The sequence below is a fragment of the Symphalangus syndactylus genome, chromosome 8, assembly GCF_028878055.3.
Source record: "Symphalangus syndactylus isolate Jambi chromosome 8, NHGRI_mSymSyn1-v2.1_pri, whole genome shotgun sequence".
Classification (NCBI taxonomy): Eukaryota; Metazoa; Chordata; class Mammalia; order Primates; family Hylobatidae; genus Symphalangus; species Symphalangus syndactylus.
This window is the reverse complement of record NC_072430.2, coordinates 128986023-129005133: the sequence shown is the minus strand read 5'-3', so window position 1 is coordinate 129005133 and position 19111 is coordinate 128986023.

The window sequence follows — 19111 nt, the reverse complement described above, 5'->3', positions numbered from 1 at the left end:
GAAACGGAGGAGAGTTGTAAATGGACAAAGACAAGACTCCTCAATTGATATTTTTTGTCCTTAAAACATCAACATATTCTCATTCCCATTTTCTCTCTCTCTCTCCCCTAGACTACAATTTGATTTTAGAAAATGGGATGAAGAGCTTTGTATGGCTTTCTATAATAAGAGTTAAAACAAAAAAGGAAGTTGAACTACTGAACTTTGAATAAGCACAGCAGGAAGAAGTTTTGAAATTTCCTTCCCACTTTTTTTTGATGTTACCTAAATTTTCTTAATATAATACATGGGTAAGAATATAAGTACCTGAAAATTAGAAAGAATATTGAGAAATGTGAATTAGTCACCTTACAAAATTGACTTGTAAAATAATATACCCTTAAAATGTCATCTATTCTATCCTACTTGTATTATGCGGGGTTCCCTAGAGGAACAGAACTAGTAGGATAGATAGACGTATATATGAAAGGGAGTTTATTAAGGAGAATTGACTCACACAATCACAAGGTGAAGTCCCACAATAGGCTGTCTGCAAGCTGAGGAGCAAGAAAGCCAGTCCAAGTCCCAAAACCTCAAAAGTAAGGAAGCCAACAGAGCAGCCTTTGGTCTATGGCCGAAGGCCCTAGAACCCCTGGCGAATCACTGGTGTAAGTCCAAGAGTCCAAAGCTGAAGAACCTGGAGTCTGATGTTCAAGGGCAGGAAACATCCAGCGTGGGAGAATGATGAAGACCAGAAGACTCAGCCAGTCTAGTCCTTCCACATTCTTCTGCCTGCTCTATTTTAACCACGCTGGCAGCTGATTAGATGGTGCCCACCCAGATTGGGGGTGAGTCAGCCTCTCCCAGTCCACTGACTCAAATGTTAATTTCCTTTGGCAACAGCTTCACAGACACACCGAGGAACAATACTTTGCATCCTTCAATCCAATCAAGGTGACCCTCAGTATTAACCATCACACTACTCAACACAGGAATTCAATTTACGACATGATGGGATGGAAATACTAGTGGACTGGGTGGGGGAGGCCTAGATTTTGGTTTCACTTTTTAAATTTACTATTGATGTGACCTTGAACATGTCAGGCTCCTTTGTCCTCTGTTGCTTTATCAACTGTAACAAAAGATTGTTAGGGGAATCAAGATGATGTATATGAAAGCATCTGGATTTCATGAAGCATTATAAATGTGAGTTTTTATGATTATTGTATTATATTGTATATTATATAATATAGTGTATTATTAATACCATTGGCCCTTCAGACCCACAGTTTAAAAATGTCATGAGAACAAAGGACTTTTTTTGAAACAAGTGTTAGTGAAATCAATGAGGCAATAAAAAATAAATCCACCTTTCTAAGATTTGTACTACATGTGCCATTTACTTTATGTTTCTATAGCTAAGAGGAAAATTATTTATAACAAATAATCAAATACATCCCAAAGTTCAGTAGAGATTATATACAACAGGGATAAACTATGAACTAGCTCAATGCAATTTATCAAATTAATTAGACTTAATTAATTATATGGTATTCCCTAAAATGTATAATGTGTCACCTTTTAAATCTGAAAGTCTTCTGATGATCAGAATACTTTATTTTTCTATAAATAAAATCCACATCTATTGTGGGTTCAGTCCTAGACTGCTGCAATAAAGCAGATATTGCAATAAAGCAAGTCCCAGGAATTTTTTGGTTTCCCAGTGCATATAAAATTATGTTTACAATATGCAGTAGCCTATTAAGTGTGCAATAGCATTATGTCTGAAAGAAACCAATGTACATACTTTAATTAAAAAATATTTCATTTCTAAATGCTAATGATCATCTGAGCCTTCAAGGAGTCATAATCTTTTTGCTGGTGAGGGTCTTGCCTTGATGTTAATGGCTTCTGACTGATCAGGGTGGTGGTTGCTGAAGACTGGGGTGGCTGTGGCAATTTCTTAAAATAAGACAACAGTGAAGTTTGCTACATCAATCAGGACTCTTCCTTTCACGAAAGATTTCTCTGTAGCATGTGAGGCTGTTTGGTAGCCTTTTGCCCACAGTAGAACTTCTCTCAAAATTGAAGTCAATCCTCTTAAACCCTGTTGTTGCTTCATCAACTAAGTTTATGGAATATTCTAAAGCCTTTGTTGTCATTTCAACAATGTTCACAGCATCTTCATCAAGAATAATTTCCATCTAAAGAAACCACTTTCTTTGCTCATCCACAAAAAGCAACTCCTCATCTGTTCAAGTCTTATTATGACACTGAAGCAATTCAGTCACATCTTCAGGCTCCACTTCTAATTCTAGTTCTCTTGCTATTCTTCTGCTAATTGTCAATGCTCTTGGTCACTCAAGAGCTCTGATGGAGATGTACAAGGAGATGACTGTTGTTTTCATGCTGCTCACATAACATCCATTCTAGCCCATGGTTCAAAGAGTCAGTTCTACTTTCAAGTCTGCAGTTACTTCCTTCACTGAAGTCTTGAACCCCTCAAAGTCAATCATGAGGGCTGGAATCAGTTTCTTCCAAACTCCTGTTCAAGTTGCTATTTTGACTTCCTCTCATGAATCACAAACGTTCTTAATGGCATCTGGCATAGTGAATCCCTTCCAGAAGGTTTTCAATTTACTTTGCTCAAATCTTTCAGAGAAATAACTGTCTATGGCAGCTATAGCCTTACAAATTAGATTTTTAAAATCCTAAGACTTGAAAGTAGAAATGACTCCTTGATCCATGGGCTAGAATGGATGTTGTGTTAACAAGCATGAAAACAACGTTTATCTCTTTGTACATCTCCGTCAGGGCTCTTGAGTGACCAAGTGCATTGTCAATTAACAGTAATATTTTGAAAGGAACTTTTTTTTTCTGAGCAATAGGTCTCAACAGTGGGCTTAAAATATTCAGTAAACAGTGGATATTGCAGTAAAACTGCAAACAGATGTGCTGTCATCCAGGCTTTCTTTTTCCATTTATAGAGCACAGACTGTAGATTCAGCATACTTCTTCAGGATCCTAGGATTTGCGGAATGGTATATGGGCATTTGTTTCAACTTTAAGTCACCAGCTGCACTGGCTCCTAACAAGGCAGTCAACCTGTCCTTTGAAGCTTTGAAGCCAAGCATTGACTTTTCCTCTGTGTAAGTCCTAGATGGCATCTTCCTCCAATGAAAGGTTGTTTCATGTACATTGAAAATATTTTGTTTAGTGTGGCCCCTTTATTAACAATCTTAGCTGGATCTCACAGACAACTTGCTGCAGATTGTATATCAGCTCTTGCTGCTTCACCTTGTACTTTTGTGTTATGGAGATGGCTTCCTTCTTTCAGACTCACAAGCCAACCACTGTTAGCTTCAAACTTGCCTTCTGCAGCTTCCTCACCTCTCTCAGCCTCCACAGAACTGGAGAGAGTTAGGGCCTTGTTCTGGATTAGGCTTTGTCTTAAAGTGATATTGTGGCTGGCTTGATCTTTTACTCAGACCATTCAAACTTTCTCCACATAGCAATACGGCTGTCTTGCTTTCTTATCATTCATGTGTTCACAGGAGTCACACTTTTTATTTTCTTTAAGAACTTTTTTTTTTTTGCATTCACAACTTGGCTGTGTGGTGCAAGAAACCTCACTTATTTCAGCTTTTGACATGTCATCTTCACTAAGCTGCACCATTTCTAGCTTTTTATTTATTTATTTATTTATTTATGTACTTATTTGTCTTTGCGACAGAGTCTCTCACTCTGTCACCCAGGCTGGAGTGCTCACTGCGGGCTCCGCCTCCTGGGTTCAAGCAATTCTCCTGCCTCAGCCTTCTGAGTAGCTGGGATTACAGGTGCTTACCACCATGCCTGGCTAATTTTTGTATTTTTTTTTTTTTTTTTAGTAGAAACAGGGTTTTGCCACGTTGGCTAGGCTGGTCTCAAATTCCTGACCTCAGGTGATCCGCCCACCTCAGCCTCCCAAATTGCTGGGATTACAGGCATGAGCCACTACGCCCAGCTTCTAGCTTTTAATTTAAGTGAGAGAGGTGCAACACTTTCTTTCACTTGAACACTTAGGAGCCACTGTAGGGTTATTAATTGGCCTAATTTCAACATTGTTGTGTCTCAAGGAGTAGGAAGGGCTGAGGAGAGGGAGAGAGATGGGAATGGCCGTTCAGTGGAGCAGTTATAACACATATGACATTGATGGATATGGGCGCTATTTGTGGTGCCCCCAAATAATTACAATAGTAACATCAAAGATCAAGGATCACAGATCACCATAACAGATATAATACTAATGAAAAAGTTTAAACTATTGTGATGATTACTGAAATGTGACCCAGAGACATGAGGTGAGCCCATGCTGTTGGAAAAATGGTGCCAATAGACTCACTCGGCGCAGGGTTGCCACAAACCTTCAATTTGTAAAATAAAAAAAAGAAAACCCAAAATCTGCAGAAAAACAATGAAGCAAACACAATAAAACAAGGTATGCCTGTATAGGCATATTAAAAATCAGTTGCATTGCAGTTGTTTGGTTATTTTTAACCCTATTAATAATATTTCACACTTTTTGCAGGTATTATTTGTTCATTGCTAAACGTTAACAGAGATGGTAACATTTGGAAGCTTGCAAACATATTAGTCTGTTAGTGGAAGTAGAGCAAGGGATGTGAGATTTGAGGGTGGAGCAGGAGACGATAGGAAGAGATGGACATACTTGGTTTTCAAAGGCAGGTGAAGCTGGAGCCTCAGCAGCAGCTGCCATGTGCCTTCTGCTTGAAGGGAACTTTGTAAGCCAGCCTTGGTCTTTCCATTGCCCTTCAACAACCTGCTCGGTCACTCCAGTTATGCATGGAAGGGGTGCTGGTGGAAAGGCTTCTTCCTTCCCTCCCAGAGAAAGATGGAGAAAGGGGAAGGGAAACATAAAACGGAAGAATGGAGCCACAAGCACGCACTGCATTTTCTGTTGATTAAAAGCTCCTCAATTACATTCCCATGTTACAAAATGTATTCAGAAGTTCCTGAACAACTCACTACCGTGTGACTTCCTAGCATCTTCTCTAAGCCATCATGGATTGGTCTTTACCTTTCGCTCTGTTCCTTTCTCTTCCCTTTCCTTCCCTTTTTATTTCTTTTCTCTTCTCTCCCTCTGTTTCTCCCTTCTTTTTGTGCTTCAATTTGATCCTCTATTTGTTGCTCTGTTTTAAAATACTTTTTCTTTGCTGCATCTCCCAGGATTCCCTCAAGGGGCTGAGACGCAGCTGCAACTTCTAAATGGGCCTCCTTGCCTAAGCTCAGAGAATGAGAAAGAAGAGATCTCTGGGGAAATTCTCCCTGGTTTCCAGTTCATTTCAGGATTCCGCTCTGGGTCAATGAAACCCATGTCACTTAGAAACAAACTGATCTCTGCATCCACAGCTCCCTCGTTTTGGGCCTACTAAATCCTTACCCAAGGTTTGAGATGTTTCTTAAACATTTCTCACAATTCACAATGTTTAAAATTCGCTGTAGCAAGTAAGAGGAAAAGGTGCTTATGGCCCCCAGGCCACATAATTAGCATGTATGTTATTAAAAACATGATTTCATCAAAATTTATTTTCTAATATAATTATTTAAAAAGTCTTGGTATTCCAGAGAACCTAGCTGGGTTATTGGAGACACAAGGTCTCTCTTATTGGAAGAAGAAATGTATTATTTTCACAAATCCCGGTTCTGCCACAGATGTTTCTGAGGTGAGTCTTTTGAGAAAAACAATTTTTTTTTCTTTTGTACTTTATTACTTTTTACCTTTAATTTGTATAATTCCATATTCAAAATTTAATAAAAGAAGTATTCATTGTCTATTTCTTTTTTGGACATTATTATTTTTATTTGTTTTTAGACATTTACTTCTGAATATTATCATAATTAGTTTCATTGATTATAGCTCAAAATAATTTTGTCATATATAAAATTTCTTCCGTATGTCAAAATGCAACTTAGGCCTTTCTTTTTGTCAAGCAAAAAGCTGCTCTTAACTGAGCTTATTTCTTTTTTTTAACTTTTAAGTTCGGGGATACATGTGCAGGTTTGTTTTATAGGTAAATTTGTGTCATGGGAGTTGGTTGTATGATTATTTCGTCACACTAGATATTAAGCCTGGTACCCATTAGTTATTTTTCCTGATCCTCTCCCTCCTCCCACACTTCACCCTCTGATATGCCTCAGTGTCTGTTGTTCCCTCTATGTGTCCATGTGTTCTTATCATTTAGCTCTCATTTATAAGTGAGAACATGCAGTATTTGGTTTTCTCTTCCTGCATTAGTTTGCTAAGAATAATGACCTTCAGCTCCATGCATATCACTACAAAGGAAAAGATCTCATTCTTTTATATGGCTGCATAGTATTCCATGGTGTATGTGTATCAGATTTTCTTTATACAGTCTATCATTGATGGGCGTTTAGGATGAGTCCATGTCTTTGCTATTGAGAACAGTGCTGCAATGAAACTATGTGTGTGTGTGTGTCTTTGTAATAGAACGATTTATATTCTTTTGAGCATATACCTTGTAATGGGATTGCTGGGTCAAATGGTATTTCTTTCTCTAGGTCTTTGAGGACTTTCCACACCATCTTCCACAGTGGTTGAATTAATCTACACTCCCACTAATGGTGTATAAGCATTCTTTTTTCTCCACAACCTCACCAGCATCTATTATTTTTTAACTTTTTAACGATAGCCATTCTGACTTGTGTGAGATGGTATCTCATCACAGTTTTGATTTGCGTTTCTCTAATTCTCAGTGATGTCGAGCTTTTTTTCATATGATTGTTGGCCGCATGTATGTTTTCTTTTGAAAAGTGTCTGTTTATGTTGAGGACAATAATTCTAAGGAGAGACAATAATACTGAATTAGAGTTGTTACTGATGACAGAGCCGTCTGGCACTTCCCACATGCGAGGCACTCTCTTGAACGTTTTGGTCTTCACAAAAGTCCTGTGGGGTAGGTGCTATGATGATCCGAACTTTACAGTTGAGAAAATTGAGGCACAGAGAGGTCTAGAGCCTAATCCTGGACTGCACAATGAGTCATGGGCACAGTTAGGATTGGAAGCCAGGCTGTCAGGCTAGAGTCTGTGTCTCTGACCACTAGCCCACAGCCTGGCTTCAATCTATTAGGAAGAGGGGTGCAAGAAGAGTGACCTGAGCTTCACACGGTCCACGCTGCCTCTACAGCATGCACACACACAACTGGCACCACCCTGGTTTCCTTTCTGCTCCTCAAGCATGCCCCACTTGTTCCATCTGCCTGGAGCTTTCTGTCCAGATCTGTCTGGTGGACTCCTTCCTGTCATGGAGTTTCAGTTTAAAATCCCTGCTGCAGGGGCTTGACCAGCTAACACCTTATTAAAGCAACCCTGGCACCCAAGCCCTAGCCCAATGTCAGGACCAGAGTAGCTGCTTTTACAAATAGTTTGTTCAACAAATGCACAGCAAGGAATAGGAATGTGGAAGAGGCTTCCATTCTCTGGAAGCCACAAAGTAAGATATAGTCTTAGTGAGTTTGGGCTGTGTATTAGACTGTTTTCACGCTGCTAGTAAAGGCATACCTGAGACTGGATAATTTATAGAGAAAAGAAGTTTAATGGACTTACAGTTCCACATGGTTGGGAAGGTCTCATAATCATAACGGAAGGTGAATGAGGAACAAAATCACATCTTACATGGTGGCAGGCAAGATAGCTTGTGCAGGGGAACTCCCCTTTATAAAATCATCAGATATCGTGACACTTATTCAATATTGTGCAAACAGCAGGGGAAAGACCCACCCCCATGATTCAATCACCTCCCACCAGGACCCTCCCACATGGGAATTTTAGGAGCCATAATTCAAGGTGAGATTTGCATAGGGACACAGCCAAACCATATCAGGCTGCTATCACGGAAAACCATAGACTGGGCAGCAATTTATTTCTTGTGGTTCTGGAGGCTGGACATCTGCATTTAGGCTGCCAGTATGGTCCAGTTCTGGTGGGGACTTTCTTCTTGGCCTGCAAATGGCCACATTCTCACTGTGTCTTCATGTGGTGGAGGGAGACAGACAGAGTCAGTTCCCTGGTGCCTCTTCTATTAAAGGCACTACTTCCATTATGAGGACTCCACACTCATGACCCAATCACCTCCCAAAGGTCCCACCTCCAAATATCATCATATTGGGGATTAGGCTTCAACATATGAATTCTGGGGCGGGGCGGGGGGTAACATTCAGACCATAGCAGACATGAACTATATCATTCATGTTTGTATCCCAAGTTCTGGGCCCACTCCAGAGAGCCCTTTCTGTTTTTCTCAGGTATGTACTTTTCCTAGTTTGCCTGTTGGCTGCAGAGCTATTACAGCAGCAGTAGCTTCTTCCTCATCTCATCCTTATTAGCATACAAGCATCACTGCAAGTGTCTTTCATGGTTTGTGCTGTTGTGCTCTATCTGAAACTCACCCCCAAGGTTTGGGCCTCCTCTGTTTGTCCCGCAGGCACGTCCTATGAGCCAGATCCCAGAGCTCGTTCAGGCTTCACAGGGCTCCACCAGCCAGAATCACTGCAGGAGCCCTGGGTGCAGCTCAAATGAGGGGATCTGGGGATGTGGGGGCTTCTAAGGAGCAGCTTTTCTTTTCGGTCAAGTAATGCTCAAGGGTCACAGCAGAAATGATGCTGTCACTCTCATTATATAGGGCTGTTTGAGATCCTCCGGGCAATGACGGTGGTTGATTCAAGCTAAGACCCATTAAAAGTCACGGTTCATTTATGTCCTCTCATGGGATTGCAGTTGCATTTGGGAATCTTGTCTTGCTTTGTGCAATGATCTAATTCACAGAATTAAGCAGGACTGGGTTTCAGCAGGACTTTTTATGGGATGTGTATCTATTTACCTTGCTTTTCACCCTATCAAAAGTCTGTCACTAGAGGGCACTGTTGTAACACTATGTAAATTACTGTGGCCAAATCAAATCCTTTTTTCCCCCTCCGCTTCACCCCAAGAGAAGACATGGTAGATATTTAAAAGTTAATTAATGCTTAGAAAGTTCCCCCATAGAAGTCTTGGTGGGAGGCAGAGCTCACCTGAAAGATGTCCCATCCCCATCTCCCCTGACTTGGGCTCACGACTTACAATTGGACAATCAGTTAGTCTCACCTGGAGTTTTGACGCTCACACTCAAGAATGCGGCAGATTTCTTTTGAGTGGGGAGAGGACATGGTCAGCATTGCTCTGGTCAAAGGAAGAAGTGATGTCCAGTCTTTGACCGTGGGGGCAGCGGAGCCTTTGGACCCACCTGGTTCTGTGGCCTGATTTTGGTTGTGATTCCGCCACAGTTCTCGTGTGTTTTCTGAGCCCAGTTCTCCAGCCTTCTGATAAATTCATTGTCAGCCTGAATCAGCCAGAATCAGTTCTGCTCTTACAGCAAATAACGGAGGCTGATACAGGTGCAAAACTGATTGGGTTAAGGCCAAGTACAAAATTGGGGCACAATGATAAGAAGTTGATGTTCCGGATGTTCTGTTGGCTTTGATTCTTTTACTCTTTTCCTTTTGGTTTGCTCCTTTCTCCTCTTCCACAGCTTTGACAGTAAGGGGCCCGGTTCCTACTCCTTTAGCAGGCTAAGAAGGAAGCAGTAGGGGACACAAAGATGGAGGCAGGTTCCCTTTAGAGAAGTAGGTCCTACTGTTAACTATTGTCCAGGCTACACAAAACAAATCCTGCAGGCCACATGTGGTCTGGCCTAGGTTACCAGGACAGAGCCTCAAATTAGTGTAGGGTCCTTTCATTTGTAAGCAAGAGTGACTGAGAATGGATTACTTAGACAAAAAGAGAGAGAAGGAAAGTTATTGGTCATGTAGCTAAAAAGACTGTCGTCAGGGGATCACAGCCCCAGAGCCACATCCCACCAGCTCGGCCCTGGAGTGGGAAGACTTTGTCTTTTCAGAGAGCTCCATGAGAAAATCCCCAGGGAGAACTCTGATTGGCCTGACCCGAGTCACACACCCATTCCTGGGCCAATCGGGTGCTCTGTGTGGCAGGGCTCTCTGATTGGTGGGGCCGTGGCTCTGGGTCCATTTGTTGGAATAAGGGATGGGGGGACCGGAGGGAGGGAGCCAGCCCCACAGGGCTACAGGGAAGGACCCTGCGCAGGAAAGGGACAGAAGTGAGAGGAGACAGCAAAATCAGGCATCCATTTCTGGCCAAAACTGTACCTGGCAATAAGAGAGGAAGACCCATTGCATGTCCCCTGTGAGGGGGTCTGTATTAGTCCATATCACACTACAATAAAGAAATGCTTGAGACTGGGTAATTTATAAACAAAGGAAGTTTAATTGACTCACAGTTCCACATGGCTGGGGAGGCCTCATGAAACTTACAATCATGGCGGAAGGCGAAGGGGAAGCAAGGACCTTCTCTACATGGTGGCAGGAGAGAGAAGTGCAGACAGGGGAAATGCTAGACCCTTATGAAACCATCAGCTCTTGTGAGAACTCACTCACTATCAGGAGAACAGCTTGGGGGGACCCACCGCCATGATCCAATCACCTCCCACTGGGTCCCCCCTTCCACCCATGGGGATTATAGGGATTACAATTTGAGATGAGATTTGGATGGGGACACAGCCAAGCCATATCAGGGTCCTGGGATGTGGGCTTTGCTTATCTTTCAATGCCTTTTGACCTTGTGAGATCCCCCAGCATACAGTGACCCTCAATCTGTTTTGTTTCCTTTAGAACCTGTATTAGTTTTCTTAGGGCTGTTGTAACAAATGACTATGTACTTCATGGCTTAAAACAGCATAAAGTTACAGTTATTCTGTCATAGTTCTGGATGCCAGAAGTCCAAAATTAAGGTGCTGTCAGGCCCACTTGCCTTCATGGGACCCAAGGAGAGTCTTCCCTGTCTCTTCCAACTTCTGGAGGCTTCAGGCCTTTCCTAGCTTCAGTCTCTGCCCCTGTCTTCACATCACCTTCTTTTCTTTGTGTCTTCTCTATGTCTCTTATAAGGACACTTGTCATTTGGTTTAGGGCTCACTCAGATAATCCAGGATGAACTCATCTCAAGATCCTTAATTTAATAACATCTGCAAAAACTCTTTTTCCAAATAAGATCACATTCACAGGTTCTGGGGGTTAGGGTGTGGACATAACCTTTTGGGGGGCTACCATCAACTTACAACAGAGCACTTATATAATCTTTTCTGGTTCAGTCATTAATTTGTATTACGTGTCACCCTCTCTTTGCCCACTCCACTGCTTGCTCTCTTTCTCTCTCTCCCCACCCAACTCTCCTCTCTCTTTCACTCCATCAGAGCTAGGATCTGTCTGTCATCTCCATAACTGTATCCATAGGACATAAAACAGTGCCTGAACCAGGGAAAGAAAGAATGGAAGATTGGATTTCCTTGGACTGTGGCCCCTTAGCACTTTATCCATAAATTTGTTGCTGCTCTTAACCTATTGTGTCAGTGTTGGGTATGTATGTACATATGTGTAGATCCCTGGTTTTAATATGACTTCCCTGAGGCCTGTTTTTCATAATTCCAGGCAATCATTTCTGCCCCATAATTCAGAGCAATAAAATTATGTGCCAAGTATTATGCTACATGCTGACTTTGTTATTAATAATAGATAAAGACAAGTATAAATACAGCCCACGCATTGCATAGATTTGGTTTTATTTGGATTCCAGCTGTAAATAATTTTGGCTTCCTCCCATTCCTCCCAATATTTTTCTCATATCAAATTACAGGGTAAGCTACCAAGGCTTGAACCACGTGTGGCCAGAGCCTTTAAGTATGCTTTTACTCTAACTCTTCTTTTTCAAGTCAATCCCTTTGCCAAATTTTTAATTTTCTTAAATTGGCCCAGAACAATTGAGGCATGAAAAGAAGCCTTCAATGGGCAGTAAAGTGGTTCTAATAGATTGAAAAGTAAGAGACTAAAACTTGTTTTTGACTGCCATCCATCTAGTTGTTTAAAAAATCATAATTACCATGTTCTACCACCTGAGCCGCTGCCTCATCAGTCTGAAACACCTACTGGGAAGAAGTATTAATGGAGTAATTTCTAGTGAGACACTTCACAGTCACAAAGATAATTAAACGACAGCACCGATGCCCCACCACTTTGAGGGTTTGTGTGTGTCCACCCTGTGTACATGGAGTGTTTCCAGCCAGCTTCCCATGAAGTCTGTCTTGATTGCCTGCTACCAAGCAGCCACACAGTGCTGGGCACCGAGGAAATATTGGCCTGGTTTGCAACCACAGGGATTTAAATGGATTCTTGGAGCTTTCTGCAAGAGAACAGTTCTCCCATGTTTGAAGAAAGTAGGAGGTGTACTCCAGAGAAACAGGTTTCAATTACATCGCACATTGCTATGCTAAATGAGCAAGCTTTAAAAGGGCGCTGCAGACGCCACAAAAATGTTTCCCAAGTGCAAAAGTGTAAAAACATAAGCATCTTTTTGTAAATGTTGCCCTAAAAAAGCCTGCCACAGGAATGAAAACCTAAGGAATGAAAGCCAGATTGGGATCAGATCCTCGAGATATATAATTAGTGAGCATATCACCTCCTTCGATGGTTACTCATCTGTTTTGACCACACCGACGTGGGCCAGAGTTTGCTTTCAGTCACACCCATGAAAGTCTGGGCGAGTCTGAATTTGATGCCTAATTTGACTTTGTGAATATTTGCAGCTTGCATATAAAGAAGAGATAGTCCAGGGAGACAGCCAAAGTCAGCGTCATAAGGAAAATTTTTCCCTTTTGCTGTGAGCATCATTTAAGAAAAAGGCAAAAGTATATCAGTGTCCTGGGCAGGTTTGATTAAGTCTAAAAAGTGCACTCTTTATCAGCACTTGAATTTAATATGGTAGGGCACCATTCAGTTATGCTACACACCAGCACATCTCTATATCGTGGTAACATTAAGATTCTAAGTTCCTGTGCCTGTGTTAGGTTTTGTTGGGTTACTTCTGCAGAAAGCCTACAGAAGTGGATGGAAATAGAAAGGTACGTGATGAAATAAACTTACATTCTCTATCCTTTCAGCTGTCATGTGAGGCTGTGACCAGTTTTCTTGCCCCGAGTGGCGTGAAAAGGAGGGTATCCAGGAAGAGGAGATGAAGGCCATGTTTTAAATGTATTAAGAAAGAAGTGCTAGAGCCTCAGTTTTCACACAAAAGCAAAGGCTTTCCTTTTTCATTTGATAGCTCTGTAGTTTCTTTTTCTTTTTCTTGAGATGGAGTCACTCTCTGTCGCCCAGGCTGGAGTGCAGTGGCGCGATCTCTGCTCACTGCAAGCTCCGCCTCCCGGGTTCACGCCATTCTCCTGCCTCAGCCTCCCGAATAGCTGGGACTTCAGGCTCCTGCCACCATGCCCGGCTAATTTTTTGTATTTTTAGTAGAGATGGGGTTTCACCGTGTTAGCCAGGATGGTGTCGATCTGCTGACCTTGTGATCCGCCCACCTCGGCCTCTCAAAGTGCAGGTGTGAGCCACCGCGCCCGGCCGATAGCTCTGCAGTTTTCTGTTTAGTTACCCCTGAGTCAGAGTTGCACAAAGACCCAGTGAGGTCACCTGCTGTCGGATGGATGACTTGGGAGCTGGGAGTGACTGCATGGTACAAGTCTGTTCCAGGACAAACACTGAAGGAAAAAAGGAGTATGTTTCTCCGGATGGTGATTTTGTGATGCAGAGGAGGGAAGAAGGAAGGCTTGAGCCTGATGGGAGAGAAATCAGATCACGGGAGCAGGATGGGGAAAAAGGAATCGGTCCAAGATCTCACTCCCAGCTGACAAACGGCCAAGGCAACAGGACCTTTCGTTTAGTGTGACAGGAGCTGAACCAAGGTCCCTGGCAATCAGTGAGGGGTTGCCACAGGGAGAATTGGAGGGTTCTGGGCATCTTAAGCACCGGGGTTGGAAAACACAGAGGAGAGCCAGCACCCATTGGCTGTGGGCCTGGAACCAAGGTAAGAAAAATAAAAAGACAAAATGAGCCTGGGTTGTGTGTGTCTGTGTCTATCTTTGGGTTGTGCAATTCTTTGGCAGAATAATAATAATCATGATGGGCACTCAATGGGGGAAACAAGATTTTTTAAAGTGTACAATTCAGAGTCTAAGATTTTTACATTTATTAACTCATTTAATTCTTACAACCCTACAAGGGAGTTACTATTATAATATTCCTCATTGGTTAAATGAGGAAACTGAAGCAAAAAGAGTATAAATTGTTGCCAACTAGTAAGTGGAGCCCAGGCTGTCTGACTCACTGATTCCTGCCTCTTCATGACGTTGCCACATGTGGCCAGCTGAGCACCGGCACCAAAGAATACCTAGTTCCTCATCCCCAGATCTGTGAATGTTACTTTACATGGCAGAAGAGATTTTGCAGATGTGATCAAGTTAAAGGTATTGAGATGGGGAGATTATTCTGGATTATCCTGTAGTGTAAATGAATTTATAGAGGGAGGCAGAGGGAGATTTGACTACCGAAGAGGAAGAGGGTGGTGGGATGTGAGGATGGAATCATGAACCAAGGAATGCAGGTGGCTTCTAGAAGGCAGAAAAGCCAAGGAAACACATTCTTCCCTAGAGCCTCTAGGAGGAGCTAGGCTGGCCAACATCCTGATTTTTGCCTTGTTGGATACATGTTGGACTCTGGCCTCCAGAACTGTAAGATAATAAATTGATGTTGTTTTAAGTCACTCAATTTGTAGTAATTTTTTATAGCAGCTGTGGGAAACTCATACACTGTAATTCTCAAATCTTTTCACAAAAACACATGGAGACGATGTTCCCAGGGTGAATGTATGTTCATGGGCATACCCACATGTTGACACCCTCGACTCCCAACCAATTACATAGTGTGTAGTGTTTGTGGATAAACGTATGTGTGTATTTGGTGAGGGCAAGGCATGATAAACATGTGTTGTAAGTATGTGATTCAGTAGTATAAAAGATCTGAAAATTCATTTTTAAGAGAATGTGAATATTAATCTAATACATCATTTTAAACCTCATTATTTTGACTCCACAAAAAATACTAACAAATATACCTATTTGTACCTACCATACCTAATGCCATGGTTTGAATATGGTTTGTTCCCAACAAAGCTCATGTTAAGGCCTGGTCTCAATGTGGCAGTGTTGGAAGGTGGTGCCTTTAAGTGGGAGTTGGGTCATTAAGATGGATTAATGTCTTTCTCATGAGACTGGGTTAGTTCTCATGGGAATACATTAGTTCCTTCAAGAGTGAGTTGTCATAAAATGAGTTTGCTTCTTGTGTTTTTCCCTATTTTCACATACCCAGTTCCTCTTTCATTTCTCCGCCATCTTTTGATATAGCATGAGGCCCTCACCAGAAGCCATCAGATGCTATCTCCCATTCATGAACTTCTCAGGCTGCAGAACCATGAGCTAAATAAACCTCTTTTCTTTATAAATGACCTAGTCTCAGGTATTCTGTTATAGCAACACAAAATGGACTAAGACAAGGTAGCATTGAAGAATAAACCCATGTAAACCTTACTTGATTTTTTGTAGTAATATACATTATTATTTACTTTATTAGTTTGATTTGGTGATAATTAACTTCCACTGACACCCACAGAAATGTTCTCAGCATTATTTTTCATTCCAAAAAATGTAAAAATGTAAATGTAGCTGGTCTACTCTACTTTTTTATATTTCCATGTCTTTCTTTCTTCTTCCTTTCTTTCCTTTCTTTCTTTCTTTCTTTTCTTTTCTTTCTTTCTCTCTCTCTCTTTCTTCCTTCCCTCCCTCCCTTCCTTCCTTCCCACCTTTCCTCCTTTCCTCCTCCTTCTCCTCCTTCTTCTCCTCCTCCTCCTCCTTCTTCTCCTCCTCCTCCTTTCTTTCTCTTCTCTTTCTTTCTTTCTTTTTTCTCTTTCTTTCTTTCTTTCTTTCTTTCTCTTTCTTTCTTTCTTTCTTTCTTTCTTTCTCTTTCTTTCTTTCTTTCTTCTTTCTTTCTTCTTTCTCCCTCTCTCTGTCTCTCTTTCTTTCTTCTTTCTTTCTCTCCTTCCTTCCTTCCTTTCATTTTTGAAACAGGGCCTCACTTTATGAGCCAGGATGGTATGCAGTGGTGCAATCTCTGGGCTCAATTGATCCTCCTGCCTCAGTCCCCTGAGTAGCTGGGACTATAGGTGTGGACCACCATGCCTGGCTAATTTTTGTATTAGTAGAGATGTGGTTTTGCCATGTTGGCCAGGCTGGTCTCAAACTCCTGGACTCAAGCAATCCACCCACCTTGGCCACCCAAAGTGCTGGGATTATAGGTGTGAGCCACTGCAACTGGCCTCTTGTCCTTTTCTTAATAAAGATGTATCCACAGTTAGAAGGATGAGGAAAAGGGACAGAAAAACAAAATTCACAATTCTGTACATCAATCCCAGGTCACCATTAGAGATTGGGGTCCAGGGATGTTTTCATTCTGCCAGCATAAACTGTATCCTTTAGTTCTAATTCAGAACTAAGATGATCAGAATGCAAGTGATGGGAAGTGGGGTTATGATTGGAATAACCTGGAATCTTAATTGATAAAAACTGTAAACTTTGGTTCTATATTATTAATTGTAAAACACTGGCATTTTGTCAAACAGCCATGGACACAGACATCCAGTGTTCACTGGGATAGACAAGAAGGTACATTTCTCTTTTGCACATGCAACCAGGGTCCTATCATATTGTACAGGTTGGGTGTGCACACTTGAGGAACTACCTTCACTGTTTTTGCATTTTTGGATTCATGTCTGTTAAGATAATTTTTTAGAGGGGGCAGTTGAAAGTTTCAAAGAAAGTTTTCCTTTTTCCAATTTACACAAGGATGCCATATAGGCTAACAAGAGGCCATGAGGGCGTTTGCACAGACACGGTGGGAAAGGGCCAGTGGCAGAAAGCAATGGCCTTATCAAGGCCATTTTTACCTGGAAAAGGTGAAGACAGCAACTGAGAAAAGGCAAGAAAGACACCCGTCATTGCATATGAGCCTCACAAGTCCCAGTCTTAGTGGGACTACCTAGAATTCCTGTTAAAAATCACTGCAGTCATTTTTATGTAAGATGACTCATGTACATCACAGGGACGTGCTGATGCCTAATTGATATTAGTGTTAAGTGGATTCTTGTTTGTGTAATACTTTATTGATCATAAAAATTATCTTTAAGTGGAAAAACAATAATCCACAGAAGCAGTCAAACTGTATAATAGAAGGATGAAAAATTTCTAAATACTTTTGCTAATTTTCATTCCTAGTTAAACTTTATGCCAAGCAAACTTGCAGCCTACTAGATTGTCACGAGGCCAAGTTAGTTGGCAACAAAATGTAAGTTGCCCACATATATAATTGAGCTCTCCAACTATAACAAGTTCTCGTGATTCATTTCACTCTTAAAAGGAACTGTGTGCAGTAAAGACTCATAATTTGTTCTATTGGAGGCTAAAAAGCTTGTCAGGTGGCAATGATTTACTTGAATTAAGAATGTACTAGTTTAAAAAAATGATTTTTAAGTCTTTATAAATCTCCAAATTAACACTGAATAAAGAAATGTAGAACATATAAAAGGAAATAAAAATGTTGAATTCTTTTCTTTTTCTTGTTTTTTTTTTTTTTTTTTTTTTTTTTTTGAGACAGAGTTTTGCTCTTGTTGCCCGGGCTGGAGTGCAATGGAATGGCACCATCTCGGCTCACTGCGTCCCCTGCCTCCCAGGTTCAAGGGATTCTCTTACCTCAGCCTCCCAAAGTAGCTGGGATTACAGGCATGCACCACCATGCCTGGCTAATTTTTGTATTTTTAGTAGAGACAGTGTTTCACCATGTTGGCTAGGCTGGTCTTGAACTCCTGACCTGAAGTGATCTGCCCTCCTCGGCCTCCCAAAGTGCTGGGATTACAGGTGTGAGCTACTGTGCCCAGCCTAAGTATGTTGGATTCTATCCACAATGGAAATCTCTTCCCAGAATTAATCTCTCCTTTTCCTACCCTTCCATATTCCCTTGTATCTCTGTAATGGCAATGATCACAGTTTGTCTTATCATCCATGCTATGTTGCACGTGCATCTGATTCCTCTAAGGAGTAATGAGGGGTGATGAAGACTAAAGATTATTTTAAAAGTTCTTATATTCTCTAAATTACACAGTAGAATGTTTAGTTCATAATAGATGTTACATAATAATTCTATGCATTATAGTTGGCAATCATATCTATGGGTATAAATTTATTCTAATCATGTTGAAAATATCAATATTTCAAAACTGTCTTGAACCTTATTAAAATGATGTTTTAAAATGTAGATTTTATTATTATTCAATTATGAATATTATTCGTACTTATATTATGATTCAATTATATATAATTTAATTATGATGAGGCCAACAGATCAGGAGACAATTGCTAGACTGCCATTTTAAAGATAGTTATTGCTCACAGCTCCTGGTGGAGGGGGCATGGCACACCATTCAGAGCCACATGGGGGAGCACCAGGGCAAGTCAGGAGGCAGAAGGGGTGAGGGGAATAGTGGGCAAGAACCTTTATCCTGGTTTCCCTGGATGGGTGGGCTAAGCAGGCTTAGGATTGGCTAGTTTGAATAATTCTAATGAGCTCTGGGGTGGAGGGACTGTGTCTGGTTGTCTGGTATTTGGCCCTGGGATGATTAGGGCAGGGGAATAGTGGCCTGAGTCTGAGGGCCCTATGAGAGATGCTAAAGGAGGTGGCTGGGTGTGGACTCTGGGGTGGTTGCTTGGCATCCGAAAGGTGCACTTGCAGGTGAGTCCTTTACTATCTCTAGAAATTGGCTGGCCTTATTCAGGCAGTCTCTCTAGAGTCAGCAAGGTCCTAGATGTCAAAGCATCAGAATAAAAAGACACACTTAATACAAGTGGGGAAACTGCTGCCCGACATATAGAACAATCAGAATAGGAATGGCTAACATGCCCAGAACATGTGTTTTGTGCCTGGCCTTGTGCCACGTGCTGTGCACCTGTGAACCCAGTTCATCCCACACGACCCTCAGAGTTGTGTTGTTTTAACTTGCCTAGCAGAATTCTACTGGTAAATTTCTAAACTGGAAATTTAGAAATTTCTAGAGAGTCTGTCTCTCAAGAACCAAA